This window comes from Platichthys flesus, chromosome 7 (genome assembly GCF_949316205.1).
Source record: "Platichthys flesus chromosome 7, fPlaFle2.1, whole genome shotgun sequence".
Classification (NCBI taxonomy): Eukaryota; Metazoa; Chordata; class Actinopteri; order Pleuronectiformes; family Pleuronectidae; genus Platichthys; species Platichthys flesus.
Window position 1 is genome coordinate 10,066,436 of NC_084951.1, and position 24,738 is coordinate 10,091,173.

The window sequence follows — 24,738 nt, forward strand, 5'->3', positions numbered from 1 at the left end:
GGTTGGGAATTGACTTGTCTGGGCAAAGATTTAGGACTGAAGTGTAGGTGGCTGAACCCACAGAGGTTAAATAACAGAAAGCTCCCTTAATCAGTTAGAAAGAAAATAACCATTTTGGATTGGAAATGAACAACTTTAAGAAACACAAGCAGGACAGTGCCTATCTACCAACTCAAGGAGGTACTGTATTAAACAGCTGTAGTCTCTCTTTGTGAAATATTTAGTGACAATCACATCCTGGCAAAGAAATTGTTAGCAGAGGACAGTTTCGATCTATCGACCTCTGGGTTATGGGCCCAGCACGCTTCCGCTGCGCCACTCTGCTCTTAATCACACCAGATGGGACTTGAACCCATATCCCTGGTTTAAGAGAACAGTCCCTTATTTATCAACTGAAGGAGGTGCTGTGTTAAACAGCTGTAGTCCCTCTTTGTGAAAGATTTTCAGACAATCACATCCTGGTAAAACATTGCTAGCAGAGGATAGTTTGGATATATTGACCTCTGGGTTATGGGCCCAGCTTCTTCTGCTGTCCCAATCTGCTGTTAATCACCCCAGATGGGACTTGAAACCTCTGATGAGCTCCAGGAGAAAAACACCTGTTTCCGCCCGGTCTCGAACCGGGGACCTTTCGCGTGTTAGGCGAACGTGATAACCACTACACTACGGAAACTGATTGTGCCTTTGGAAGACAGACAGCGGACTGGCTGGTCTAAGCTGAACAATACTTGGTTAGCTCCAGCTTAGGAGCTAGGCTACATGCTACATGCTACATGCTACTTGCAGTTGGCTGGTCTTCATGAGGGCGAACTGCACTAATTCGGGCTCATAGTGGCCTTAATCACGAGCTAATATGACTAAGCTACATGTGATAGCAGCTTTATGATGTTTTATAAATGTACTGACACAGGCTCGTTCAACCACTATAACTAAGATCACCTTTTTTTTTTGCCTGTTAACGGATGACATGTGTTACAAGCTAGCAGCCTTAGTGACGAGCTAACGGTGACGTCACTTGTAAAGCAAGTGAAAACAAAGAATAAGTGTTTCCGCCCGGTTTCGAACCGGGGACCTTTCGCGTGTGAGGCGAACTTGATAACCACTACACTACGGAAACTGAGTCGACAATGGTAGGTCGTGATCGGATGGTGTTACATTAGTTAATATTGATTAAATAGGTTAAAGAATTATACTCCCCGTCGGGGAATCGAACCCCGGTCTTCCGCGTGACAGGCGGAGATACTGTCCACTATACTAACGAGGAGAGGTGAGAGGTCCCACGTGACCACGCCCAACCAATAACAAAACTGCCTCAATCGCATCCTGGCAAAGTAATTGTTAGCAGTGGAAATTATCTCTGGGTTATGGGCCCAGCGCGCATCCGCTGCGCCACTCTGCTTTTAATCCACCTGTATGGGACTTGAACCCATACAGGCTGAAGCTTTCAGGTATTTAACCTCTTTAGGCCTTTTTTAATTGACAGTGGTTAGGTTAAACAGATAGGTCGTTGAAACCTCCACCAGCTCGTGGGTCATTGGGTGTTACTTGAGTTAATATTGATTAAAGACTTATACTCCCCGTCGGGGAATCGAACCCCGGTCTTCCGCGTGACAGGCGGAGATACTGTCCACTATACTAACGAGGAGAGGTGAGAGGTGCCATGTGACCACGGCCACCCAATCATAAAACTGCCTCAACCACATCCTGGCAAAATAATTGTTAGCAGAGGATAGTTTCGATCTATCGACCTCTGGGTTATGGGCCCAGCACGCTTCCGCTGCGCCACTCTGCTCTTAATCACACCAGATGGGACTTGAACCCATATCCCTGGTTTAAGAGAACAGTCCCTTATTTATCAACTGAAGGAGGTGCTGTGTTAAACAGCTGTAGTCCCTCTTTGTGAAAGATTTTCAGACAATCACATCCTGGTAAAACATTGCTAGCAGAGGATAGTTTGGATATATTGACCTCTGGGTTATGGGCCCAGCTTCTTCCGCTGTCCCAATCTGCTGTTAATCACCCCAGATGGGACTTGAAACCTCTGATGAGCTCCAGGAGAAAAACATCTGTTTCCGCCCGGTCTCGAACCGGGGACCTTTCGCGTGTTAGGCGAACGTGATAACCACTACACTACGGAAACTGATTGTGCCTTTGGAAGACAGACAGCGGACTGGCTGGTCTAAGCTGAACAATACTTGGTTAGCTCCAGCTTAGGAGCTAGGCTACATGCTACATGCTACATGCTACTTGCTGTTGGCTGGTCTTCATGAGGGCGAACTGCACTAATTCGGGCTCATAGTGGCCTTAATCACGAGCTAATATGACTAAGCTACATGTGATAGCAGCTTTATGATGTTTTATAAATGTACTGACACAGGCTCGTTCAACCACTATAACTAAGATCACCTTTTTTGTTTGCCTGTTAACGGATGACATATGTTACAAGCTAGCAGCCTTAGTGACGAGCTAACGGTGACGTCACTTGTAAAGCAAGTGAAAACAAAGAATAAGTGTTTCCGCACGGTTTCGAACCGGGGACCTTTCGCGTGTGAGGCGAACTTGATAACCACTACACTACGGAAACTGAGTCGACAATGGTAGGTCGTGATCGGATGGTGTTACATTAGTTAATATTGATTAAATAGGTTAAAGAATTATACTCCCCGTCGGGGAATCGATCCCCGGTCTTCCGCGTGACAGGCGGAGATACTGTCCACTATACTAACGAGGAGAGGTGAGAGGTCCCACGTGACCACGCCCAACCAATAACAAAACTGCCTCAATCGCATCCTGGCAAAATAATTGTTAGCAGTGGAAATTATCTCTGGGTTATGGGCCCAGCGCGCATCCGCTGCGCCACTCTGCTTTTAATCCACCTGTATGGGACTTGAACCCATACAGGCTGAAGCTTTCAGGTATTTAACCTCTTTAGGCCTTTTTTAATTGACAGTGGTTAGGTTAAACAGATAGGTCGTTGAAACCTCCACCAGCTCGTGGGTCATTGGGTGTTACTTGAGTTAATATTGATTAAAGACTTATACTCCCCGTCGGGGAATCGAACCCCGGTCTTCCGCGTGACAGGCGGAGATACTGTCCACTATACTAACGAGGAGAGGTGAGAGGTGCCATGTGACCACGGCCACCCAATCATAAAACTGCCTCAACCACATCCTGGCAAAATAATTGTTAGCAGAGGATAGTTTCGATCTATCGACCTCTGGGTTATGGGCCCAGCACGCTTCTGCTGCGCCACTCTGCTCTCAACCACCCCAGATGGGACTTGAACCCACAATCCCTGGCTTAGGAGGCCAGTGCCTTATCCATTAGGCCACTGGGGCCCGATTGAAGGTGTTTTTCCACCTAATTTCTCTTGAAAACATGGCGCTATAGAGTGATATGTGCATAGGCAACTTGGTCTGCTTGTGTTTCTTGTAGACATTTTGCCTCTCATCCAAAAGGCTTGTTCACCTCTAACTGGAGGCTTTCAGGTATTTAACCTCTTAAGGTCTTTGTGTTGACAGTCGTTGGGTTAAACCGATAGGTCATTAACACCTCCACCAGCTCGTGGGTCATTGGGGTCCCCTGAGTTGAGGTCCGAACGCTATGGTTAGCTACTAGTCATAGACCCAACTTGATATTGTGTGAATCATTATAGAGTCACAGGACTTTGGGTGTGGTTGGGAATTGACTTGTCTGGGAAAAGATTTAGGACTGAAGTGTAGGTGGCTGAACCCACAGAGGTTAAATAACAGAAAGCTCCCTTAATCAGTTAGAAAGAAAATAACCATTTTGGATTGGAAATGAACAACTTTAAGAAACACAAGCAGGACAGTGCCTATCTACCAACTCAAGGAGGTACTGTATTAAACAGCTGTAGTCTCTCTTTGTGAAATATTTAGTGACAATCACATCCTGGCAAAGAAATTGTTAGCAGAGGACAGTTTCGATCTATCGACCTCTGGGTTATGGGCCCAGCACGCTTCCGCTGCGCCACTCTGCTCTTAATCACACCAGATGGGACTTGAACCCATATCCCTGGTTTAAGAGAACAGTCCCTTATTTATCAACTGAAGGAGGTGCTGTGTTAAACAGCTGTAGTCCCTCTTTGTGAAAGATTTTCAGACAATCACATCCTGGTAAAACATTGCTAGCAGAGGATAGTTTGGATATATTGACCTCTGGGTTATGGGCCCAGCTTCTTCCGCTGTCCCAATCTGCTGTTAATCACCCCAGATGGGACTTGAAACCTCTGATGAGCTCCAGGAGAAAAACATCTGTTTCCGCCCGGTCTCGAACCGGGGACCTTTCGCGTGTTAGGCGAACGTGATAACCACTACACTACGGAAACTGATTGTGCCTTTGGAAGACAGACAGCGGACTGGCTGGTCTAAGCTGAACAATACTTGGTTAGCTCCAGCTTAGGAGCTAGGCTACATGCTACATGCTACTTGCTGTTGGCTGGTCTTCATGAGGGCGAACTGCACTAATTCGGGCTCATAGTGGCCTTAATCACGAGCTAATATGACTAAGCTACATGTGATAGCAGCTTTATGATGTTTTATAAATGTACTGACACAGGCTCGTTCAACCACTATAACTAAGATCACCTTTTTTTTTTGCCTGTTAACGGATGACATGTGTTACAAGCTAGCAGCCTTAGTGACGAGCTAACGGTGACGTCACTTGTAAAGCAAGTGAAAACAAAGAATAAGTGTTTCCGCCCGGTTTCGAACCGGGGACCTTTCGCGTGTGAGGCGAACGTGATAACCACTACACTACGGAAACTGAGTCAACAATGGTAGGTCGTGATCGGATGGTGTTACATTAGTTAATATTGATTAAATAGGTTAAAGAATTATACTCCCCATCGGGGAATCGAACCCCGGTCTTCCGCGTGACAGGCGGAGATACTGTCCACTATACTAACGAGGAGAGGTGAGAGGTCCCACGTGACCACGCCCAACCAATAACAAAACTGCCTCAATCGCATCCTGGCAAAGTAATTGTTAGCAGTGGAAATTATCTCTGGGTTATGGGCCCAGCGCGCATCCGCTGCGCCACTCTGCTTTTAATCCACCTGTATGGGACTTGAACCCATACAGGCTGAAGCTTTCAGGTATTTAACCTCTTTAGGCCTTTTTTAATTGACAGTGGTTAGGTTAAACAGATAGGTCGTTGAAACCTCCACCAGCTCGTGGGTCATTGGGTGTTACTTGAGTTAATATTGATTAAAGACTTATACTCCCCGTCGGGGAATCGAACCCCGGTCTTCCGCGTGACAGGCGGAGATACTGTCCACTATACTAACGAGGAGAGGTGAGAGGTGCCATGTGACCACGGCCACCCAATCATAAAACTGCCTCAACCACATCCTGGCAAAATAATTGTTAGCAGAGGATAGTTTCGATCTATCGACCTCTGGGTTATGGGCCCAGCACGCTTCCGCTGCGCCACTCTGCTCTTAATCACACCAGATGGGACTTGAACCCATATCCCTGGTTTAAGAGAACAGTCCCTTATTTATCAACTGAAGGAGGTGCTGTGTTAAACAGCTGTAGTCCCTCTTTGTGAAAGATTTTCAGACAATCACATCCTGGTAAAACATTGCTAGCAGAGGATAGTTTGGATATATTGACCTCTGGGTTATGGGCCCAGCTTCTTCCGCTGTCCCAATCTGCTGTTAATCACCCCAGATGGGACTTGAAACCTCTGATGAGCTCCAGGAGAAAAACATCTGTTTCCGCCCGGTCTCGAACCGGGGACCTTTCGCGTGTTAGGCGAACGTGATAACCACTACACTACGGAAACTGATTGTGCCTTTGGAAGACAGACAGCGGACTGGCTGGTCTAAGCTGAACAATACTTGGTTAGCTCCAGCTTAGGAGCTAGGCTACATGCTACATGCTACATGCTACTTGCTGTTGGCTGGTCTTCATGAGGGCGAACTGCACTAATTCGGGCTCATAGTGGCCTTAATCACGAGCTAATATGACTAAGCTACATGTGATAGCAGCTTTATGATGTTTTATAAATGTACTGACACAGGCTCGTTCAACCACTATAACTAAGATCACCTTTTTTGTTTGCCTGTTAACGGATGACATATGTTACAAGCTAGCAGCCTTAGTGACGAGCTAACGGTGACGTCACTTGTAAAGCAAGTGAAAACAAAGAATAAGTGTTTCCGCACGGTTTCGAACCGGGGACCTTTCGCGTGTGAGGCGAACTTGATAACCACTACACTACGGAAACTGAGTCGACAATGGTAGGTCGTGATCGGATGGTGTTACATTAGTTAATATTGATTAAATAGGTTAAAGAATTATACTCCCCGTCGGGGAATCGATCCCCGGTCTTCCGCGTGACAGGCGGAGATACTGTCCACTATACTAACGAGGAGAGGTGAGAGGTCCCACGTGACCACGCCCAACCAATAACAAAACTGCCTCAATCGCATCCTGGCAAAATAATTGTTAGCAGTGGAAATTATCTCTGGGTTATGGGCCCAGCGCGCATCCGCTGCGCCACTCTGCTTTTAATCCACCTGTATGGGACTTGAACCCATACAGGCTGAAGCTTTCAGGTATTTAACCTCTTTAGGCCTTTTTTAATTGACAGTGGTTAGGTTAAACAGATAGGTCGTTGAAACCTCCACCAGCTCGTGGGTCATTGGGTGTTACTTGAGTTAATATTGATTAAAGACTTATACTCCCCGTCGGGGAATCGAACCCCGGTCTTCCGCGTGACAGGCGGAGATACTGTCCACTATACTAACGAGGAGAGGTGAGAGGTGCCATGTGACCACGGCCACCCAATCATAAAACTGCCTCAACCACATCCTGGCAAAATAATTGTTAGCAGAGGATAGTTTCGGTCTATCGACCTCTGGGTTATGGGCCCAGCACGCTTCCGCTGCGCCACTCTGCTCTCAACCACCCCAGATGGGACTTGAACCCACAATCCATGGCTTAGGAGGCCAGTGCCTTATCCATTAGGCCACTGGGGCCCGATTGAAGGTGTTTTTCCACCTAATTTCTCTTGAAAACATGGCGCTATAGAGTGATATGTGCATAGGCAACTTGGTCTGCTTGTGTTTCTTGTAGACATTTTGCCTCTCATCCAAAAGGCTTGTTCACCTCTAACTGGAGGCTTTCAGGTATTTAACCTCTTAAGGTCTTTGTGTTGACAGTCGTTGGGTTAAACCGATAGGTCATTAACACCTCCACCAGCTCGTGGGACATTGGGGTCCCCTGAGTTGAGGTCCGAACGCTATGGTTAGCTACTAGTCATAGACCCAACTTGATATTGTGTGAATCATTATAGAGTCACAGGACTTTGGGTGTGGTTGGGAATTGACTTGTCTGGGAAAAGATTTAGGACTGAAGTGTAGGTGGCTGAACCCACAGAGGTTAAATAACAGAAAGCTCCCTTAATCAGTTAGAAAGAAAATAACCATTTTGGATTGGAAATGAACAACTTTAAGAAACACAAGCAGGACAGTGCCTATCTACCAACTCAAGGAGGTACTGTATTAAACAGCTGTAGTCTCTCTTTGTGAAATATTTAGTGACAATCACATCCTGGCAAAGAAATTGTTAGCAGAGGACAGTTTCGATCTATCGACCTCTGGGTTATGGGCCCAGCACGCTTCCGCTGCGCCACTCTGCTCTTAATCACACCAGATGGGACTTGAACCCATATCCCTGGTTTAAGAGAACAGTCCCTTATTTATCAACTGAAGGAGGTGCTGTGTTAAACAGCTGTAGTCCCTCTTTGTGAAAGATTTTCAGACAATCACATCCTGGTAAAACATTGCTAGCAGAGGATAGTTTGGATATATTGACCTCTGGGTTATGGGCCCAGCTTCTTCCGCTGTCCCAATCTGCTGTTAATCACCCCAGATGGGACTTGAAACCTCTGATGAGCTCCAGGAGAAAAACATCTGTTTCCGCCCGGTCTCGAACCGGGGACCTTTCGCGTGTTAGGCGAACGTGATAACCACTACACTACGGAAACTGATTGTGCCTTTGGAAGACAGACAGCGGACTGGCTGGTCTAAGCTGAACAATACTTGGTTAGCTCCAGCTTAGGAGCTAGGCTACATGCTACATGCTACATGCTACTTGCTGTTGGCTGGTCTTCATGAGGGCGAACTGCACTAATTCGGGCTCATAGTGGCCTTAATCACGAGCTAATATGACTAAGCTACATGTGATAGCAGCTTTATGATGTTTTATAAATGTACTGACACAGGCTCGTTCAACCACTATAACTAAGATCACCTTTTTTTTTTGCCTGTTAACGGATGACATATGTTACAAGCTAGCAGCCTTAGTGACGAGCTAACGGTGACGTCACTTGTAAAGCAAGTGAAAACAAAGAATAAGTGTTTCCGCACGGTTTCGAACCGGGGACCTTTCGCGTGTGAGGCGAACGTGATAACCACTACACTACGGAAACTGAGTCGACAATGGTAGGTCGTGATCGGATGGTGTTACATTAGTTAATATTGATTAAATAGGTTAAAGAATTATACTCCCCGTCGGGGAATCGAACCCCGGTCTTCCGCGTGACAGGCGGAGATACTGTCCACTATACTAACGAGGAGAGGTGAGAGGTCCCACGTGACCACGCCCAACCAATAACAAAACTGCCTCAATCGCATCCTGGCAAAATAATTGTTAGCAGTGGAAATTATCTCTGGGTTATGGGCCCAGCGCGCATCCGCTGCGCCACTCTGCTTTTAATCCACCTGTATGGGACTTGAACCCATACAGGCTGAAGCTTTCAGGTATTTAACCTCTTTAGGCCTTTTTTAATTGACAGTGGTTAGGTTAAACAGATAGGTCGTTGAAACCTCCACCAGCTCGTGGGTCATTGGGTGTTACTTGAGTTAATATTGATTAAAGACTTATACTCCCCGTCGGGGAATCGAACCCCGGTCTTCCGCGTGACAGGCGGAGATACTGTCCACTATACTAACGAGGAGAGGTGAGAGGTGCCATGTGACCACGGCCACCCAATCATAAAACTGCCTCAACCACATCCTGGCAAAATAATTGTTAGCAGAGGATAGTTTCGGTCTATCGACCTCTGGGTTATGGGCCCAGCACGCTTCCGCTGCGCCACTCTGCTCTCAACCACCCCAGATGGGACTTGAACCCACAATCCATGGCTTAGGAGGCCAGTGCCTTATCCATTAGGCCACTGGGGCCCGATTGAAGGTGTTTTTCCACCTAATTTCTCTTGAAAACATGGCGCTATAGAGTGATATGTGCATAGGCAACTTGGTCTGCTTGTGTTTCTTGTAGACATTTTGCCTCTCATCCAAAAGGCTTGTTCACCTCTAACTGGAGGCTTTCAGGTATTTAACCTCTTAAGGTCTTTGTGTTGACAGTCGTTGGGTTAAACCGATAGGTCATTAACACCTCCACCAGCTCGTGGGACATTGGGGTCCCCTGAGTTGAGGTCCGAACGCTATGGTTAGCTACTAGTCATAGACCCAACTTGATATTGTGTGAATCATTATAGAGTCACAGGACTTTGGGTGTGGTTGGGAATTGACTTGTCTGGGAAAAGATTTAGGACTGAAGTGTAGGTGGCTGAACCCACAGAGGTTAAATAACAGAAAGCTCCCTTAATCAGTTAGAAAGAAAATAACCATTTTGGATTGGAAATGAACAACTTTAAGAAACACAAGCAGGACAGTGCCTATCTACCAACTCAAGGAGGTACTGTATTAAACAGCTGTAGTCTCTCTTTGTGAAATATTTAGTGACAATCACATCCTGGCAAAGAAATTGTTAGCAGAGGACAGTTTCGATCTATCGACCTCTGGGTTATGGGCCCAGCACGCTTCCGCTGCGCCACTCTGCTCTTAATCACACCAGATGGGACTTGAACCCATATCCCTGGTTTAAGAGAACAGTCCCTTATTTATCAACTGAAGGAGGTGCTGTGTTAAACAGCTGTAGTCCCTCTTTGTGAAAGATTTTCAGACAATCACATCCTGGTAAAACATTGCTAGCAGAGGATAGTTTGGATATATTGACCTCTGGGTTATGGGCCCAGCTTCTTCCGCTGTCCCAATCTGCTGTTAATCACCCCAGATGGGACTTGAAACCTCTGATGAGCTCCAGGAGAAAAACATCTGTTTCCGCCCGGTCTCGAACCGGGGACCTTTCGCGTGTTAGGCGAACGTGATAACCACTACACTACGGAAACTGATTGTGCCTTTGGAAGACAGACAGCGGACTGGCTGGTCTAAGCTGAACAATACTTGGTTAGCTCCAGCTTAGGAGCTAGGCTACATGCTACATGCTACATGCTACTTGCTGTTGGCTGGTCTTCATGAGGGCGAACTGCACTAATTCGGGCTCATAGTGGCCTTAATCACGAGCTAATATGACTAAGCTACATGTGATAGCAGCTTTATGATGTTTTATAAATGTACTGACACAGGCTCGTTCAACCACTATAACTAAGATCACCTTTTTTTTTTGCCTGTTAACGGATGACATATGTTACAAGCTAGCAGCCTTAGTGACGAGCTAACGGTGACGTCACTTGTAAAGCAAGTGAAAACAAAGAATAAGTGTTTCCGCACGGTTTCGAACCGGGGACCTTTCGCGTGTGAGGCGAACGTGATAACCACTACACTACGGAAACTGAGTCGACAATGGTAGGTCGTGATCGGATGGTGTTACATTAGTTAATATTGATTAAATAGGTTAAAGAATTATACTCCCCGTCGGGGAATCGAACCCCGGTCTTCCGCGTGACAGGCGGAGATACTGTCCACTATACTAACGAGGAGAGGTGAGAGGTCCCACGTGACCACGCCCAACCAATAACAAAACTGCCTCAATCGCATCCTGGCAAAATAATTGTTAGCAGTGGAAATTATCTCTGGGTTATGGGCCCAGCGCGCATCCGCTGCGCCACTCTGCTTTTAATCCACCTGTATGGGACTTGAACCCATACAGGCTGAAGCTTTCAGGTATTTAACCTCTTTAGGCCTTTTTTAATTGACAGTGGTTAGGTTAAACAGATAGGTCGTTGAAACCTCCACCAGCTCGTGGGTCATTGGGTGTTACTTGAGTTAATATTGATTAAAGACTTATACTCCCCGTCGGGGAATCGAACCCCGGTCTTCCGCGTGACAGGCGGAGATACTGTCCACTATACTAACGAGGAGAGGTGAGAGGTGCCATGTGACCACGGCCACCCAATCATAAAACTGCCTCAACCACATCCTGGCAAAATAATTGTTAGCAGAGGACAGTTTCGATCTATCGACCTCTGGGTTATGGGCCCAGCACGCTTCCGCTGCGCCACTCTGCTCTTAATCACACCAGATGGGACTTGAACCCATATCCCTGGTTTAAGAGAACAGTCCCTTATTTATCAACTGAAGGAGGTGCTGTGTTAAACAGCTGTAGTCCCTCTTTGTGAAAGATTTTCAGACAATCACATCCTGGTAAAACATTGCTAGCAGAGGATAGTTTGGATATATTGACCTCTGGGTTATGGGCCCAGCTTCTTCCGCTGTCCCAATCTGCTGTTAATCACCCCAGATGGGACTTGAAACCTCTGATGAGCTCCAGGAGAAAAACATCTGTTTCCGCCCGGTCTCGAACCGGGGACCTTTCGCGTGTTAGGCGAACGTGTTAACCACTACACTACGGAAACTGATTGTGCCTTTGGAAGACAGACAGCGGACTGGCTGGTCTAAGCTGAACAATACTTGGTTAGCTCCAGCTTAGGAGCTAGGCTACATGCTACATGCTACATGCTACTTGCTGTTGGCTGGTCTTCATGAGGGCGAACTGCACTAATTCGGGCTCATAGTGGCCTTAATCACGAGCTAATATGACTAAGCTACATGTGATAGCAGCTTTATGATGTTTTATAAATGTACTGACACAGGCTCGTTCAACCACTATAACTAAGATCACCTTTTTTTTTTGCCTGTTAACGGATGACATATGTTACAAGCTAGCAGCCTTAGTGACGAGCTAACGGTGACGTCACTTGTAAAGCAAGTGAAAACAAAGAATAAGTGTTTCCGCACGGTTTCGAACCGGGGACCTTTCGCGTGTGAGGCGAACGTGATAACCACTACACTACAGAAACTGAGTCGACAATGGTAGGTCGTGATCGGATGGTGTTACATTAGTTAATATTGATTAAATAGGTTAAAGTATTATACTCCCCGTCGGGGAATCGAACCCCGGTCTTCCGCGTGACAGGCGGAGATACTGTCCACTATACTAACGAGGAGAGGTGAGAGGTCCCACGTGACCACGCCCAACCAATAACAAAACTGCCTCAATCGCATCCTGGCAAAATAATTGTTAGCAGTGGAAATTATCTCTGGGTTATGGGCCCAGCGCGCATCCGCTGCGCCACTCTGCTTTTAATCCACCTGTATGGGACTTGAACCCATACAGGCTGAAGCTTTCAGGTATTTAACCTCTTTAGGCCTTTTTTAATTGACAGTGGTTAGGTTAAACAGATAGGTCGTTGAAACCTCCACCAGCTCGTGGGTCATTGGGTGTTACTTGAGTTAATATTGATTAAAGACTTATACTCCCCGTCGGGGAATCGAACCCCGGTCTTCCGCGTGACAGGCGGAGATACTGTCCACTATACTAACGAGGAGAGGTGAGAGGTGCCATGTGACCACGGCCACCCAATCATAAAACTGCCTCAACCACATCCTGGCAAAATAATTGTTAGCAGAGGATAGTTTCGATCTATCGACCTCTGGGTTATGGGCCCAGCACGCTTCCGCTGCGCCACTCTGCTCTTAATCACACCAGATGGGACTTGAACCCATATCCCTGGTTTAAGAGAACAGTCCCTTATTTATCAACTGAAGGAGGTGCTGTGTTAAACAGCTGTAGTCCCTCTTTGTGAAAGATTTTCAGACAATCACATCCTGGTAAAACATTGCTAGCAGAGGATAGTTTGGATATATTGACCTCTGGGTTATGGGCCCAGCTTCTTCCGCTGTCCCAATCTGCTGTTAATCACCCCAGATGGGACTTGAAACCTCTGATGAGCTCCAGGAGAAAAACATCTGTTTCCGCCCAGTCTCGAACCGGGGACCTTTCGCGTGTTAGGCGAACGTGATAACCACTACACTACGGAAACTGATTGTGCCTTTGGAAGACAGACAGCGGACTGGCTGGTCTAAGCTGAACAATACTTGGTTAGCTCCAGCTTAGGAGCTAGGCTACATGCTACATGCTACATGCTACTTGCTGTTGGCTGGTCTTCATGAGGGCGAACTGCACTAATTCGGGCTCATAGTGGCCTTAATCACGAGCTAATATGACTAAGCTACATGTGATAGCAGCTTTATGATGTTTTATAAATGTACTGACACAGGCTCGTTCAACCACTATAACTAAGATCACCTTTTTTTTTTGCCTGTTAACGGATGACATGTGTTACAAGCTAGCAGCCTTAGTGACGAGCTAACGGTGACGTCACTTGTAAAGCAAGTGAAAACAAAGAATAAGTGTTTCCGCCCGGTTTCGAACCGGGGACCTTTCGCGTGTGAGGCGAACGTGATAACCACTACACTACGGAAACTGAGTCGACAATGGTAGGTCGTGATCGGATGGTGTTACATTAGTTAATATTGATTAAATAGGTTAAAGAATTATACTCCCCATCGGGGAATCGAACCCCGGTCTTCCGAGTGACAGGCGGAGATACTGTCCACTATACTAACGAGGAGAGGTGAGAGGTCCCACGTGACCACGCCCAACCAATAACAAAACTGCCTCAATCGCATCCTGGCAAAGTAATTGTTAGCAGTGGAAATTATCTCTGGGTTATGGGCCCAGCGCGCATCCGCTGCGCCACTCTGCTTTTAATCCACCTGTATGGGACTTGAACCCATACAGGCTGAAGCTTTCAGGTATTTAACCTCTTTAGGCCTTTTTTAATTGACAGTGGTTAGGTTAAACAGATAGGTCGTTGAAACCTCCACCAGCTCGTGGGTCATTGGGTGTTACTTGAGTTAATATTGATTAAAGACTTATACTCCCCGTCGGGGAATCGAACCCCGGTCTTCCGCGTGACAGGCGGAGATACTGTCCACTATACTAACGAGGAGAGGTGAGAGGTGCCATGTGACCACGGCCACCCAATCACAAAACTGCCTCAATCGCATCCTGGCAAAATAATTGTTAGCAGTGGAAATTATCTCTGGGTTATGGGCCCAGCGCGCATCCGCTGCGCCACTCTGCTTTTAATCCACCTGTATGGGACTTGAACCCATACAGGCTGAAGCTTTCAGGTATTTAACCTCTTTAGGCCTTTTTTAATTGACAGTGGTTAGGTTAAACAGATAGGTCGTTGAAACCTCCACCAGCTCGTGGGTCATTGGGTGTTACTTGAGTTAATATTGATTAAAGACTTATACTCCCCGTCGGGGAATCGAACCCCGGTCTTCCGCGTGACAGGCGGAGATACTGTCCACTATACTAACGAGGAGAGGTGAGAGGTGCCATGTGACCACGGCCACCCAATCATAAAACTGCCTCAACCACATCCTGGCAAAATAATTGTTAGCAGAGGATAGTTTCGATCTATCGACCTCTGGGTTATGGGCCCAGCACGCTTCCGCTGCGCCCCTCTGCTCTCAACCACCCCAGATGGGACTTCAACCCACAATCCCTGGCTTAGGAGGCCAGTGCCTTATCCATTAGGCCACTGGGGCCCGATCGAAGGTGTTTTTCCACCTAATTTCTCTTGAAAACATGGCGCTATAGAGTGATATGTGCATAGGCAACTTGGTCTGCTTGTGTTTCTTGTAGACATTTTGCCTCTCATCCAAAAGGCTTGTTCACCTCTAACTGGAGGCTTTCAGGTATTTAACCTCTTAAGGTCTTTGTGTTGACAGTCGTTGGGTTAAACCGATTGGTCATTAACACCTCCACCAGCTCGTGGGTCATTGGGGTCCCCTGAGTTGAGGTCCGAACGCTATGGTTAGCTACTAGTCATAGACCCAACTTGATATTGTGTGAATCATTATAGAGTCACAGGACTTTGGGTGTGGTTGGGAATTGACTTGTCTGGGAAAAGATTTAGGACTGAAGTGTAGGTGGCTGAACCCACAGAGGTTAAATAACAGAAAGCTCCCTTAATCAGTTAGAAAGAAAATAACCATTTTGGATTGGAAATGAACAACTTTAAGAAACACAAGCAGGACAGTGCCTATCTACCAACTCAAGGAGGTACTGTATTAAACAGCTGTAGTCTCTCTTTGTGAAATATTTAGTGACAATCACATCCTGGCAAAGAAATTGTTAGCAGAGGACAGTTTCGATCTATCGACCTCTGGGTTATGGGCCCAGCACGCTTCCGCTGCGCCACTCTGCTCTTAATCACACCAGATGGGACTTGAACCCATATCCCTGGTTTAAGAGAACAGTCCCTTATTTATCAACTGAAGGAGGTGCTGTGTTAAACAGCTGTAGTCCCTCTTTGTGAAAGATTTTCAGACAATCACATCCTGGTAAAACATTGCTAGCAGAGGATAGTTTGGATATATTGACCTCTGGGTTATGGGCCCAGCTTCTTCCGCTGTCCCAATCTGCTGTTAATCACCCCAGATGGGACTTGAAACCTCTGATGAGCTCCAGGAGAAAAACATCTGTTTCCGCCCGGTCTCGAACCGGGGACCTTTCGCGTGTTAGGCGAACGTGATAACCACTACACTACGGAAACTGATTGTGCCTTTGGAAGACAGACAGCGGACTGGCTGGTCTAAGCTGAACAATACTTGGTTAGCTCCAGCTTAGGAGCTAGGCTACATGCTACATGCTACATGCTACTTGCTGTTGGCTGGTCTTCATGAGGGCGAACTGCACTAATTCGGGCTCATAGTGGCCTTAATCACGAGCTAATATGACTAAGCTACATGTGATAGCAGCTTTATGATGTTTTATAAATGTACTGACACAGGCTCGTTCAACCACTATAACTAAGATCACCTTTTTTTTTTGCCTGTTAACGGATGACATATGTTACAAGCTAGCAGCCTTAGTGACGAGCTAACGGTGACGTCACTTGTAAAGCAAGTGAAAACAAAGAATAAGTGTTTCCGCACGGTTTCGAACCGGGGACCTTTCGCGTGTGAGGCGAACGTGATAACCACTACACTACGGAAACTGAGTCGACAATGGTAGGTCGTGATCGGATGGTGTTACATTAGTTAATATTGATTAAATAGGTTAAAGAATTATACTCCCCGTCGGGGAATCGAACCCCGGTCTTCCGCGTGACAGGCGGAGATACTGTCCACTATACTAACGAGGAGAGGTGAGAGGTCCCACGTGACCACGCCCAACCAATAACAAAACTGCCTCAATCGCATCCTGGCAAAATAATTGTTAGCAGTGGAAATTATCTCTGGGTTATGGGCCCAGCGCGCATCCGCTGCGCCACTCTGCTTTTAATCCACCTGTATGGGACTTGAACCCATACAGGCTGAAGCTTTCAGGTATTTAACCTCTTTAGGCCTTTTTTAATTGACAGTGGTTAGGTTAAACAGATAGGTCGTTGAAACCTCCACCAGCTCGTGGGTCATTGGGTGTTACTTGAGTTAATATTGATTAAAGACTTATACTCCCCGTCGGGGAATCGAACCCCGGTCTTCCGCGTGACAGGCGGAGATACTGTCCACTATACTAACGAGGAGAGGTGAGAGGTGCCATGTGACCACGGCCACCCAATCATAAAACTGCCTCAACCACATCCTGGCAAAATAATTGTTAGCAGAGGATAGTTTCGATCTATCGACCTCTGGGTTATGGGCCCAGCACGCTTCCGCTGCGCCACTCTGCTCTTAATCACACCAGATGGGACTTGAACCCATATCCCTGGTTTAAGAGAACAGTCCCTTATTTATCAACTGAAGGAGGTGCTGTGTTAAACAGCTGTAGTCCCTCTTTGTGAAAGATTTTCAGACAATCACATCCTGGTAAAACATTGCTAGCAGAGGATAGTTTGATATATTGACCTCTGGGTTATGGGCCCAGCTTCTTCCGCTGTCCCAATCTGCTGTTAATCACCCCAGATGGGACTTGAAACCTCTGATGAGCTCCAGGAGAAAAACATCTGTTTCCGCCCAGTCTCAAACCGGGGACCTTTCGCGTGTTAGGCGAACGTGATAACCACTACACTACGGAAACTGATTGTGCCTTTGGAAGACAGACAGCGGACTGGCTGGTCTAAGCTGAACAATACTTGGTTAGCTCCAGCTTAGGAGCTAGGCTACATGCTACATGCTACATGCTACTTGCTGTTGGCTGGTCTTCATGAGGGCGAACTGCACTAATTCGGGCTCATAGTGGCCTTAATCACGAGCTAATATGACTAAGCTACATGTGATAGCAGCTTTATGATGTTTTATAAATGTACTGACACAGGCTCGTTCAACCACTATAACTAAGATCACCTTTTTTTTTTGCCTGTTAACGGATGACATGTGTTACAAGCTAGCAGCCTTAGTGACGAGCTAACGGTGACGTCACTTGTAAAGCAAGTGAAAACAAAGAATAAGTGTTTCCGCCCGGTTTCGAACCGGGGACCTTTCGCGTGTGAGGCGAACGTGATAACCACTACACTACGGAAACTGAGTCGACAATGGTAGGTCGTGATCGGATGGTGTTACATTAGTTAATATTGATTAAGTAGGTTAAAGAATTATACTCCCCATCGGGGAATCGAACCCCGGTCTTCCGAGTGACAGGCGGAGATACTGTCCACTATACTAACGAGGAGAGGTGAGAGGTCCCACGTGACCACGCCCAACCAATAACAAAACTGCCTCAATCGCATCCTGGCAAAGTAATTGTTAGCAGTGGAAATTATCTCTGGGTTATGGGCCCAGCGCGCATCCGCTGCGCCACTCTGCTTTTAATCCACCTGTATGGGACTTGAACCCATACAGGCTGAAGCTTTCAGGTATTTAACCTCTTTAGGCCTTTTTTAATTGACAGTGGTTAGGTTAAACAGATAGGTCGTTGAAACCTCCACCAGCTCGTGGGTCATTGGGTGTTACTTGAGTTAATATTGATTAAAGACTTATACTCCCCGTCGGGGAATCGAACCCCGGTCTTCCGCGTGACAGGCGGAGATACTGTCCACTATACTAACGAGGAGAGGTGAGAGGTGCCATGTGACCACGGCCACCCAATCACAAAACTGCCTCAATCGCATCCTGGCAAAATAATTGTTAGCAGTGGAAATTATCTCTGGGTTATGGGCCCAGCGCGCATCCGCTGCGCCACTCTGCTTTTAATCCACCTGTATGGGACTTGAACCCATACAGGCTGAAGCTTTCAGGTTTTTAACCTCTTTAGGCCTTTTTTAATTGACAGTGGTTAGGTTAAACCCACCAGCTCGTGGGTCATTGGGTGTTACTTGAGTTAATATTGATTAAAGACTTATACTCCCCGTCGGGGAATCGAACCCCGGTCTTCCGCGTGACAGGCGGAGATACTGTCCACTATACTAACGAGGAGAGGTGAGAGGTGCCATGTGACCACGGCCACCCAATCATAAAACTGCCTCAACCACATCCTGGCAAAGTAATTGTTAGCAGAGGATAGTTTCGATCTATCGACCTCTGGGTTATGGGTCCAGCACGCTTCCGCTGCGCCACTCTGCTCTCAACCACCCCAGATGGGACTTGAACCCACAATCCCTGGCTTAGGAGGCCAGTGCCTTATCCATTAGGCCACTGGGGCCCGATCGAAGGTGTTTTTCCACCTAATTTCTCTTGAAAACATGGCGCTATAGAGTGATATGTGCATAGGCAACTTGGTCTGCTTGTGTTTCTTGTAGACATTTTGCCTCTCATCCAAAAGGCTTGTTCACCTCTAACTGGAGGCTTTCAGGTATTTAACCTCTTAAGGTCTTTGTGTTGACAGTCGTTGGGTTAAACCGATAGGTCATTAACACCTCCACCAGCTCGTGGGTCATTGGGGTCCCCTGAGTTGAGGTCCGAACGCTATGGTTAGCTACTAGTCATAGACCCAACTTGATATTGTGTGAATCATTATAGAGTCACAGGACTTTGGGTGTGGTTGGGAATTGACTTGTCTGGGCAAAGATTTAGGACTGAAGTGTAGGTGGCTGAACCCACAGAGGTTAAATAACAGAAAGCTCCCTTAATCAGTTAGAAAGAAAATAACCATTTTGGATTGGAAATGAACAACTTTAAGAAACACAAGCAGGACAGTGCCTATCTACCAACTCAAGGAGGTACTGTATTAAACAGCTGTAGTCTCTCTTTGTGAAATATTTAGTGACAATCACATCCTGGCAAAGAAATTGTTAGCAGAGGACAGTTTCGATCTATCGACCTCTGGGTTATGGGCCCAGCACGCTTCCCCTGCGCCACTCTGCTCTTAATCACACCAGATGGGACTTGAACCCATATCCCTGGTTTAAGAGAACAGTCCCTTATTTATCAACTGAAGGAGGTGCTGTGTTAAACAGCTGTAGTCCCTCTTTGTGAAAGATTTTCAGACAATCACATCCTGGTAAAACATTGCTAGCAGAGGATAGTTTGGATATATTGACCTCTGGGTTATGGGCCCAGCTTGTTCCGCTGTCCCAATCTGCTGTTAATCACCCCAGATGGGACTTGAAACCTCTGATGAGCTCCAGGAGAAAAACATCTGTTTCCGCCCGGTCTCGAACCGGGGACCTTTCGCGTGTTAGGCGAACGTGATAACCACTACACTACGGAAACTGATTGTGCCTTTGGAAGACAGACAGCGGACTGGCTGGTCTAAGCTGAACAATACTTGGTTAGCTCCAGCTTAGGAGCTAGGCTACATGCTACATGCTACATGCTACTTGCTGTTGGCTGGTCTTCATGAGGGCGAACTGCACTAATTCGGGCTCATAGTGGCCTTAATCACGAGCTAATATGACTAAGCTACATGTGATAGCAGCTTTATGATGTTTTATAAATGTACTGACACAGGCTCGTTCAACCACTATAACTAAGATCACCTTTTTTTTTTGCCTGTTAACGGATGACATGTGTTACAAGCTAGCAGCCTTAGTGACGAGCTAACGGTGACGTCACTTGTAAAGCAAGTGAAAACAAAGAATAAGTGTTTCCGCCCGGTTTCGAACCGGGGACCTTTCGCGTGTGAGGCGAACGTGATAACCATTACACTACAGAAACTGAGTCGACAATGGTAGGTCGTGATCGGATGGTGTTACATTAGTTAATATTGATTAAATTGGTTAAAGAATTATACTCCCCATCGGGGAATCGAACCCCGGTCTTCCGCGTGACAGGCGGAGATACTGTCCACTATACTAACGAGGAGAGGTGAGAGGTCCCACGTGACCACGCCCAACCAATAACAAAACTGCCTCAATCGCATCCTGGCAAAGTAATTGTTAGCAGTGGAAATTATCTCTGGGTTATGGGCCCAGCGCGCATCCGCTGCGCTACTCTGCTTTTAATCCACCTGTATGGGACTTGAACCCATACAGGCTGAAGCTTTCAGGTATTTAACCTCTTTAGGCCTTTTTTAATTGACAGTGGTTAGGTTAAACAGATAGGTCGTTGAAACCTCCACCAGCTCGTGGGTCATTGGGTGTTAATATTGATTAAAGACTTATACTCCCCGTCGGGGAATCGAACCCCGGTCTTCCGCGTGACAGGCGGAGATACTGTCCACTATACTAACGAGGAGAGGTGAGAGGTGACATGTGACCACGGCCACCCAATCATAAAACTGCCTCAACCACATCCTGGCAAAATAATTGTTAGCAGTGGATAGTTTCGATCTATCGACCTCTGGGTTATGGGCCCAGCACGCTTCCGCTGCTACACTCTGCTCTAAACCACCCCAGATGGGACTTGAACCCACAATCCCTGGCTTAGGAGGCCAGTGCCTTATCCATTAGGCCACCGGGGCCCGATTGAAGGTGTTTTTCCACCTTTGTTCTCTTGAAAACATGGCGCTATAGAGTGATATGTGCATAGGCAACTTGGTCTTCTTGTGTTTCTTGTAGACATTTTGCCTCTCATCCAAAAGGCTTGTTCACCTCTAACTGGAGGCTTTCAGGTATTTAACCTCTTAAGGTCTTTGTGTTGACAGTCGTTGGGTTAAACCGATAGGTCATTAACACCTCCACCAGCTCGTGGGTCATTGGGGTCCCCTGAGTTGAGGTCCGAACGCTATGGTTAGCTACTAGTCATAGACCCAACTTGATATTGTGTGAATCATTATAGAGTCACAGGACTTTGGGTGTGGTTGGGAATTGACTTGTCTGGGAAAAGATTTAGGACTGAAGTGTAGGTGGCTGAACCCACAGAGGTTAAATAACAGAAAGCTCCCTTAATCAGTTAGAAAGAAAATAACCATTTTGGATTGGAAATTAACAACTTTAAGAAACACATGCAGGACAGTGCCTATCTACCAACTCAAGGAGGTACTGTATTAAACAGCTGTAGTCTCTCTTTGTGAAATATTTAGTGACAATCACATCCTGGCAAAGAAATTGTTAGCAGAGGATAGTTTCGATCTATCGACCTCTGGGTTATGGGCCCAGCACGCTTCCGCTGCGCCACTCTGCTCTTAATCACCCCAGATGGGACTTGAACCCATATCCCTGGTTTAAGAGAACAGTCCCTTATTTATCAACTGAAGGAGGTGCTGTGTTAAACAGCTGTAGTCCCTCTTTGTGAAAGATTTTCAGACAATCACATCCTGGTAAAACATTGCTAGCAGAGGATAGTTTGGATATATTGACCTCTGGGTTATGGGCCCAGCTTCTTCTGCTGTCCCAATCTGCTGTTAATCACCCCAGATGGGACTTGAAACCTCTGATGAGCTCCAGGAGAAAAACATCTGTTTCCGCCCGGTCTCGAACCGGGGACCTTTCGCGTGTTAGGCGAACGTGATAACCACTACACTACGGAAACTGATTGTGCCTCTGGAAGACAGACAGCGGACTGGCTGGTCTAAGCTGAACAATACTTGGTTAGCTCCAGCTTAGGAGCTAGGCTACATGCTACATGCTACATGCTACATGCTACTTGCTGTTGGCTGGTCTTCATGAGGGCGAACTGCACTAATTCGGGCTCATAGTGGCCTTAATCACGAGCTAATATGACTAAGCTACATGTGATAGCAGCTTTATGATGTTTTATAAATGTACTGACACAGGCTCGTTCAACCACTATAACTAAGATCACCTTTTTTTTTTGCCTGTTAACGGATGACATATGTTACAAGCTAGCAGCCTTAGTGACGAGCTAACGGTGACGTCACTTGTAAAGCAAGTGAAAACAAAGAATAAGTGTTTCCGCCCGGTTTCGAACCGGGGACCTTTCGCGTGTGAGGCGAACGTGATAACCACTACACTACGGAAACTGAGTCGACAATGGTAGGTCGTGATCGGATGGTGTTACATTAGTTAATATTGATTAAATAGGTTAACGAATTATACTCCCCATCGGGGAATCGAACCCCGGTCTTCCGCGTGACAGGCGGAGATACTGTCCACTATACTAACGAGGAGAGGTGAGAGGTCCCACGTGACCACGCCCAACCAATAACAAAACTGCCTCAATCGCATCCTGGCAAAGTAATTGTTAGCAGTGGAAATTATCTCTGGGTTATGGGCCCAGCGCGCATCCGCTGCGCCACTCTGCTTTTAATCCACCTGTATGGGACTTGAACCCATACAGGCTGAAGCTTTCAGGAATTTAACCTCTTTAGGCCTTTTTTAATTGACAGTGGTTAGGTTAAACAGATAGGTCGTTGAAACCTCCACCAGCTCGTGGGTCATTGGGTGTTAATATTGATTAAAGACTTATACTCCCCGTCGGGGAATCGAACCCCGGTCTTCCGCGTGACAGGCGGAGATACTGTCCACTATACTAACGAGGAGAGGTGAGAGGTGACATGTGACCACGGCCACCCAATCATAAAACTGCCTCAACCACATCCTGGCAAAATAATTGTTAGCAGTGGATAGTTTCGATCTATCGACCTCTGGGTTATGGGCCCAGCACGCTTCCGCTGCGCCACTCTGCTCTAAACCACCCCAGATGGGACTTGAACCCACAATCCCTGGCTTAGGAGGCCAGTGCCTTATCCATTAGGCCACTGGGGCCCGATTGAAGGTGTTTTTCCACCTTTTTTCTCTTGAAAACATGGCGCTATAGAGTGATATGTGCATAGGCAACTTGGTCTGCTTGTGTTTCTTGTAGACATTTTGCCTCTCATCCAAAAGGCTTGTTCACCTCTAACTGGAGGCTTTCAGGTATTTAACCTCTTAAGGTCTTTGTGTTGACAGTCGTTGGGTTAAACCGATAGGTCATTAACACCTCCACCAGCTCGTGGGTCATTGGGGTCCCCTGAGTTGAGGTCCGAACGCTATGGTTAGCTACTAGTCATAGACCCAACTTGATATTGTGTGAATCATTATAGAGTCACAGGACTTTGGGTGTGGTTGGGAATTGACTTGTCTGGGAAAAGATTTAGGACTGAAGTGTAGGTGGCTGAACCCACAGAGGTTAAATAACAGAAAGCTCCCTTAATCAGTTAGAAAGAAAATAACCATTTTGGATTGGAAATTAACAACTTTAAGAAACACAAGCAGGACAGTGCCTATCTACCAACTCAAGGAGGTACTGTATTAAACAGCTGTAGTCTCTCTTTGTGAAATATTTAGTGACAATCACATCCTGGCAAAGAAATTGTTAGCAGAGGATAGTTTCGATCTATCGACCTCTGGGTTATGGGCCCGGCACGCTTCCGCTGCGCCACTCTGCTCTTAATCACCCCAGATGGGACTTGAACCCATATCCCTGGTTTAAGAGAACAGTCCCTTATTTATCAACTGAAGGAGGTGCTGTGTTAAACAGCTGTAGTCCCTCTTTGTGAAAGATTTTCAGACAATCACATCCTGGTAAAACATTGCTAGCAGAGGATAGTTTGGATATATTGACCTCTGGGTTATGGGCCCAGCTTGTTCCGCTGTCCCAATCTGCTGTTAATCACCCCAGATGGGACTTGAAACCTCTGATGAGCTCCAGGAGAAAAACATCTGTTTCCGCCCTTTCTCGAACCGGGGACCTTTCGCGTGTTAGGCGAACGTGATAACCACTACACTACGGAAACTGATTGTGCCTTTGGAAGACAGACAGCGGACTGGCTGGTCTAAGCTGAACAATACTTGGTTAGCTCCAGCTTAGGAGCTAGGCTACATGCTACATGCTACATGCTACTTGCTGTTGGCTGGTCTTCATGAGGGCGAACTGCACTAATTCGGGCTCATAGTGGCCTTAATCACGAGCTAATATGACTAAGCTACATGTGATAGCAGCTTTATGATGTTTTATAAATGTACTGACAAAGGCTCGTTCAACCACTATAACTAAGATCACCTTTTTTTTTTGCCTGTTAACGGATGACATATGTTACAAGCTAGCAGCCTTAGTGACGAGCTAACGGTGACGTCACTTGTAAAGCAAGTGAAAACAAAGAATAAGCGTTTCCGCCCGGTTTCGAACCGGGGACCTTTTGCGTGTGAGGCGAACGTGATAACCACTACACTACGGAAACTGAGTCGACAATGGTAGGTCGTGATCGGATGGTGTTACATTAGTTAATATTGATTAAATAGGTTAAAGAATTATACTCCCCGTCGGGGAATCGAACCCCGGTCTTC

At 46.6% G+C, this 24,738-nt stretch overlaps 1 protein-coding gene and 55 non-coding genes across 56 annotated transcripts in view; 1 reads left to right on the forward strand and 55 right to left on the reverse strand.

Moving 5' to 3' along the window:
* The window catches only part of sema3h (sema domain, immunoglobulin domain (Ig), short basic domain, secreted, (semaphorin) 3H), a 225,444-nt gene that overhangs the window by 137,256 nt on the left and 63,450 nt on the right, over positions 1 to 24,738 (forward strand). The gene's annotated exons all lie outside the window — the stretch shown is intronic.
* trnav-aac (transfer RNA valine (anticodon AAC)) lies at positions 601 to 673 on the reverse strand. Its single transcript has one exon. It is a non-coding gene; the product is annotated as a tRNA-Val (tRNA).
* Positions 1,045 to 1,117, reverse strand: trnav-cac (transfer RNA valine (anticodon CAC)). Its single transcript has one exon. It is a non-coding gene; the product is annotated as a tRNA-Val (tRNA).
* Positions 1,193 to 1,264, reverse strand: trnad-guc (transfer RNA aspartic acid (anticodon GUC)). The gene has a single exon. It is a non-coding gene; the product is annotated as a tRNA-Asp (tRNA).
* Positions 1,574 to 1,645, reverse strand: trnad-guc (transfer RNA aspartic acid (anticodon GUC)). Its single transcript has one exon. It is a non-coding gene; the product is annotated as a tRNA-Asp (tRNA).
* On the reverse strand, positions 2,068 to 2,140 carry trnav-aac (transfer RNA valine (anticodon AAC)). Its single transcript has one exon. It is a non-coding gene; the product is annotated as a tRNA-Val (tRNA).
* On the reverse strand, positions 2,512 to 2,584 carry trnav-cac (transfer RNA valine (anticodon CAC)). The gene has a single exon. It is a non-coding gene; the product is annotated as a tRNA-Val (tRNA).
* trnad-guc (transfer RNA aspartic acid (anticodon GUC)) lies at positions 3,041 to 3,112 on the reverse strand. The gene has a single exon. It is a non-coding gene; the product is annotated as a tRNA-Asp (tRNA).
* On the reverse strand, positions 3,266 to 3,338 carry trnar-ccu (transfer RNA arginine (anticodon CCU)). Its single transcript has one exon. It is a non-coding gene; the product is annotated as a tRNA-Arg (tRNA).
* trnav-aac (transfer RNA valine (anticodon AAC)) lies at positions 4,276 to 4,348 on the reverse strand. The gene has a single exon. It is a non-coding gene; the product is annotated as a tRNA-Val (tRNA).
* On the reverse strand, positions 4,713 to 4,785 carry trnav-cac (transfer RNA valine (anticodon CAC)). Its single transcript has one exon. It is a non-coding gene; the product is annotated as a tRNA-Val (tRNA).
* Positions 4,861 to 4,932, reverse strand: trnad-guc (transfer RNA aspartic acid (anticodon GUC)). Its single transcript has one exon. It is a non-coding gene; the product is annotated as a tRNA-Asp (tRNA).
* On the reverse strand, positions 5,242 to 5,313 carry trnad-guc (transfer RNA aspartic acid (anticodon GUC)). The gene has a single exon. It is a non-coding gene; the product is annotated as a tRNA-Asp (tRNA).
* Positions 5,736 to 5,808, reverse strand: trnav-aac (transfer RNA valine (anticodon AAC)). Its single transcript has one exon. It is a non-coding gene; the product is annotated as a tRNA-Val (tRNA).
* Positions 6,180 to 6,252, reverse strand: trnav-cac (transfer RNA valine (anticodon CAC)). The gene has a single exon. It is a non-coding gene; the product is annotated as a tRNA-Val (tRNA).
* Positions 6,709 to 6,780, reverse strand: trnad-guc (transfer RNA aspartic acid (anticodon GUC)). Its single transcript has one exon. It is a non-coding gene; the product is annotated as a tRNA-Asp (tRNA).
* On the reverse strand, positions 6,934 to 7,006 carry trnar-ccu (transfer RNA arginine (anticodon CCU)). Its single transcript has one exon. It is a non-coding gene; the product is annotated as a tRNA-Arg (tRNA).
* On the reverse strand, positions 7,944 to 8,016 carry trnav-aac (transfer RNA valine (anticodon AAC)). Its single transcript has one exon. It is a non-coding gene; the product is annotated as a tRNA-Val (tRNA).
* trnav-cac (transfer RNA valine (anticodon CAC)) lies at positions 8,388 to 8,460 on the reverse strand. The gene has a single exon. It is a non-coding gene; the product is annotated as a tRNA-Val (tRNA).
* trnad-guc (transfer RNA aspartic acid (anticodon GUC)) lies at positions 8,536 to 8,607 on the reverse strand. The gene has a single exon. It is a non-coding gene; the product is annotated as a tRNA-Asp (tRNA).
* Positions 8,917 to 8,988, reverse strand: trnad-guc (transfer RNA aspartic acid (anticodon GUC)). Its single transcript has one exon. It is a non-coding gene; the product is annotated as a tRNA-Asp (tRNA).
* trnar-ccu (transfer RNA arginine (anticodon CCU)) lies at positions 9,142 to 9,214 on the reverse strand. Its single transcript has one exon. It is a non-coding gene; the product is annotated as a tRNA-Arg (tRNA).
* trnav-aac (transfer RNA valine (anticodon AAC)) lies at positions 10,152 to 10,224 on the reverse strand. The gene has a single exon. It is a non-coding gene; the product is annotated as a tRNA-Val (tRNA).
* Positions 10,596 to 10,668, reverse strand: trnav-cac (transfer RNA valine (anticodon CAC)). The gene has a single exon. It is a non-coding gene; the product is annotated as a tRNA-Val (tRNA).
* Positions 10,744 to 10,815, reverse strand: trnad-guc (transfer RNA aspartic acid (anticodon GUC)). Its single transcript has one exon. It is a non-coding gene; the product is annotated as a tRNA-Asp (tRNA).
* Positions 11,125 to 11,196, reverse strand: trnad-guc (transfer RNA aspartic acid (anticodon GUC)). Its single transcript has one exon. It is a non-coding gene; the product is annotated as a tRNA-Asp (tRNA).
* trnav-aac (transfer RNA valine (anticodon AAC)) lies at positions 11,619 to 11,691 on the reverse strand. The gene has a single exon. It is a non-coding gene; the product is annotated as a tRNA-Val (tRNA).
* On the reverse strand, positions 12,063 to 12,135 carry trnav-cac (transfer RNA valine (anticodon CAC)). The gene has a single exon. It is a non-coding gene; the product is annotated as a tRNA-Val (tRNA).
* On the reverse strand, positions 12,211 to 12,282 carry trnad-guc (transfer RNA aspartic acid (anticodon GUC)). Its single transcript has one exon. It is a non-coding gene; the product is annotated as a tRNA-Asp (tRNA).
* trnad-guc (transfer RNA aspartic acid (anticodon GUC)) lies at positions 12,592 to 12,663 on the reverse strand. The gene has a single exon. It is a non-coding gene; the product is annotated as a tRNA-Asp (tRNA).
* Positions 13,086 to 13,158, reverse strand: trnav-aac (transfer RNA valine (anticodon AAC)). The gene has a single exon. It is a non-coding gene; the product is annotated as a tRNA-Val (tRNA).
* On the reverse strand, positions 13,530 to 13,602 carry trnav-cac (transfer RNA valine (anticodon CAC)). Its single transcript has one exon. It is a non-coding gene; the product is annotated as a tRNA-Val (tRNA).
* Positions 14,059 to 14,130, reverse strand: trnad-guc (transfer RNA aspartic acid (anticodon GUC)). The gene has a single exon. It is a non-coding gene; the product is annotated as a tRNA-Asp (tRNA).
* Positions 14,440 to 14,511, reverse strand: trnad-guc (transfer RNA aspartic acid (anticodon GUC)). Its single transcript has one exon. It is a non-coding gene; the product is annotated as a tRNA-Asp (tRNA).
* Positions 14,665 to 14,737, reverse strand: trnar-ccu (transfer RNA arginine (anticodon CCU)). The gene has a single exon. It is a non-coding gene; the product is annotated as a tRNA-Arg (tRNA).
* On the reverse strand, positions 15,675 to 15,747 carry trnav-aac (transfer RNA valine (anticodon AAC)). Its single transcript has one exon. It is a non-coding gene; the product is annotated as a tRNA-Val (tRNA).
* On the reverse strand, positions 16,119 to 16,191 carry trnav-cac (transfer RNA valine (anticodon CAC)). Its single transcript has one exon. It is a non-coding gene; the product is annotated as a tRNA-Val (tRNA).
* On the reverse strand, positions 16,267 to 16,338 carry trnad-guc (transfer RNA aspartic acid (anticodon GUC)). The gene has a single exon. It is a non-coding gene; the product is annotated as a tRNA-Asp (tRNA).
* Positions 16,648 to 16,719, reverse strand: trnad-guc (transfer RNA aspartic acid (anticodon GUC)). The gene has a single exon. It is a non-coding gene; the product is annotated as a tRNA-Asp (tRNA).
* Positions 17,141 to 17,213, reverse strand: trnav-aac (transfer RNA valine (anticodon AAC)). The gene has a single exon. It is a non-coding gene; the product is annotated as a tRNA-Val (tRNA).
* Positions 17,585 to 17,657, reverse strand: trnav-cac (transfer RNA valine (anticodon CAC)). The gene has a single exon. It is a non-coding gene; the product is annotated as a tRNA-Val (tRNA).
* On the reverse strand, positions 18,114 to 18,185 carry trnad-guc (transfer RNA aspartic acid (anticodon GUC)). Its single transcript has one exon. It is a non-coding gene; the product is annotated as a tRNA-Asp (tRNA).
* trnad-guc (transfer RNA aspartic acid (anticodon GUC)) lies at positions 18,476 to 18,547 on the reverse strand. The gene has a single exon. It is a non-coding gene; the product is annotated as a tRNA-Asp (tRNA).
* Positions 18,701 to 18,773, reverse strand: trnar-ccu (transfer RNA arginine (anticodon CCU)). Its single transcript has one exon. It is a non-coding gene; the product is annotated as a tRNA-Arg (tRNA).
* trnav-aac (transfer RNA valine (anticodon AAC)) lies at positions 19,711 to 19,783 on the reverse strand. The gene has a single exon. It is a non-coding gene; the product is annotated as a tRNA-Val (tRNA).
* Positions 20,155 to 20,227, reverse strand: trnav-cac (transfer RNA valine (anticodon CAC)). The gene has a single exon. It is a non-coding gene; the product is annotated as a tRNA-Val (tRNA).
* Positions 20,303 to 20,374, reverse strand: trnad-guc (transfer RNA aspartic acid (anticodon GUC)). The gene has a single exon. It is a non-coding gene; the product is annotated as a tRNA-Asp (tRNA).
* trnad-guc (transfer RNA aspartic acid (anticodon GUC)) lies at positions 20,675 to 20,746 on the reverse strand. The gene has a single exon. It is a non-coding gene; the product is annotated as a tRNA-Asp (tRNA).
* Positions 20,900 to 20,972, reverse strand: trnar-ccu (transfer RNA arginine (anticodon CCU)). Its single transcript has one exon. It is a non-coding gene; the product is annotated as a tRNA-Arg (tRNA).
* Positions 21,910 to 21,982, reverse strand: trnav-aac (transfer RNA valine (anticodon AAC)). The gene has a single exon. It is a non-coding gene; the product is annotated as a tRNA-Val (tRNA).
* trnav-cac (transfer RNA valine (anticodon CAC)) lies at positions 22,361 to 22,433 on the reverse strand. The gene has a single exon. It is a non-coding gene; the product is annotated as a tRNA-Val (tRNA).
* On the reverse strand, positions 22,509 to 22,580 carry trnad-guc (transfer RNA aspartic acid (anticodon GUC)). The gene has a single exon. It is a non-coding gene; the product is annotated as a tRNA-Asp (tRNA).
* Positions 22,881 to 22,952, reverse strand: trnad-guc (transfer RNA aspartic acid (anticodon GUC)). The gene has a single exon. It is a non-coding gene; the product is annotated as a tRNA-Asp (tRNA).
* On the reverse strand, positions 23,106 to 23,178 carry trnar-ccu (transfer RNA arginine (anticodon CCU)). The gene has a single exon. It is a non-coding gene; the product is annotated as a tRNA-Arg (tRNA).
* Positions 24,116 to 24,188, reverse strand: trnav-aac (transfer RNA valine (anticodon AAC)). Its single transcript has one exon. It is a non-coding gene; the product is annotated as a tRNA-Val (tRNA).
* On the reverse strand, positions 24,560 to 24,632 carry trnav-cac (transfer RNA valine (anticodon CAC)). The gene has a single exon. It is a non-coding gene; the product is annotated as a tRNA-Val (tRNA).